Genomic DNA, 1949 nt, shown 5'->3' with positions numbered 1-1949 from the left:
ACTTGTAGTTTTGAAATTGACCACAATAAGTCTGCCCAGTAGCCATTCCCCCCCCCACCCCCCAACCCTCCTTTTTTTGTAGTTCATCTCTTTTTATTTCTGTGCAAGTAAGCTAGGACCAGAGCTGCAGGTCTAAGCTACTTAGCTTGAAATCAGTTTAGGAAAGGCATGGCCATCTCCAGCTCCATTCTCCAAAGGAAAGTCAAGAGCAGAATATTAAAAATAATACCATAAGTGGTCTGCAAAGGCTGCGCAAGTTTCAAATAAATAGTCTCGTGCAGAAGAGTATAACTTAATGGCATTTTAATGAAACGTATTACAGAAAGAGGTTGTGTGCACTAAAATATATCATTCATTTTGGTAAATGATGGCATCCTATCAGAAATAACGTTTAGCTTGTACTCCTGTAAAAAAAAATGCATTTTATTTTGTACAGCCAATGTCTGAATTGTTTGCATGCCCTGTTAAGTTTCTGGCAAACTCTTCGGAAATTCAGCTGCCAATTCATTAGCTAAACACACTTTAACGACAAGAACACTCAGTCATACTGGGACTGTGGAGCAGAATGGGACTGAGATTAGAATAAAACACGGTCACCTTTTTACTGGAGAGATCTGATGATGAACACATACTTTAAGAAGAAGAAAGAAAAAAAAACCCAAGCAAGAGTGAAAATTGTTAGCAGCGTCCCAATAATGTGATTATGCCCAGTGTAATTGTTTGAAATAAATTGCACACTGTTTAAAAATGCATTGACCTAAGTGGTCATGCTTCTTTAATTTAAAGATCAGTAAGCAGATAAACTTCACTTAAAAAGAAGGCTTCTCGCAATGAATTTGCATAAGATAGCGATCATTGCAGTTTCTTAAGGCGATGCATACACTGCCAAGAGATTTTTTTTTTATTAATAACAAATCAGTTGAGATAGGGGTCCGATAAGAAATGCAAATCCAGACATAGGGGTCGCTGCTTGGCTGAATTTTAACTAAAGGCTGATGCTCCAGGAATAGGCTAAAGGTCTCTTTGTAGAAAGGATAAACGAAGCTTTAGCAGTGACTAGTAAAAAATGAAGTCAGTGATTTTGATCTGCTCCAGATGTCCTAAGAGTGGATATTGCAGCGCTGGGAATCTGCACCAAGTATCTGAGGGCACTGATGGTAATCAGCAGAACACATCAGCAATGGGGGACTGGCAATTGTGATAACCTGCTAGAAATGTGCAGGGCTGGAGATGGCAGTGATAAACCGTTGAAAATATCTCCAAATGGAGATGACAGAGTTGTTGAAAGAAGACACCTAACAGGGGAGAGGATAAGATGCTTAGCAGAGCACAATTTGAGAATGGTATTGGCTTAGATAGTTTACAGCTCATCATCCTTAATTGTGCTATATATATATATATATATATATATATATATATATATATATATATATATATATATATATATATATATATATATATACATACATATGTATATATATATATATACATACATACATACACATACATATATATATATATATATATATATATATATATATATATATACACATACACACAGACACATATTTATATATTTTTTTCTAAATTGCTTTATTTATTAGAAACAATGAGGAATTGATGAAAAAACTAGATCCGATCAGGAAGAGTGTAAATTTCCTTGCCTTCTAAAAAAAAAAAAAAAATCCCGACAACCTAGACAATTATCCTAGAAAAGACACAAATAAAAACAATTTTTTTTCCAAATGAAAGGAATTCCAAACTTACATGTGCCGTCCCTATTGTGCTTGGGATTCTCATTCTGCACGTCTTAAAATCGAAATATGTGTTTCATTTGTTACTGTTGGGAACAAAATATTATCCTTGTAGATTAGCCTGAACCTGTGCTGCTGGGATTTAATTGAACATACAAAAATGGTTGTGTTTTTTAAGCATCTATCGCATTTATA

This window comes from Ascaphus truei, chromosome 2 (assembly GCF_040206685.1).
Source record: "Ascaphus truei isolate aAscTru1 chromosome 2, aAscTru1.hap1, whole genome shotgun sequence".
Lineage (NCBI taxonomy): Eukaryota > Metazoa > Chordata > Amphibia > Anura > Ascaphidae > Ascaphus > Ascaphus truei.
This window is presented reverse-complemented; position numbering follows the sequence as displayed.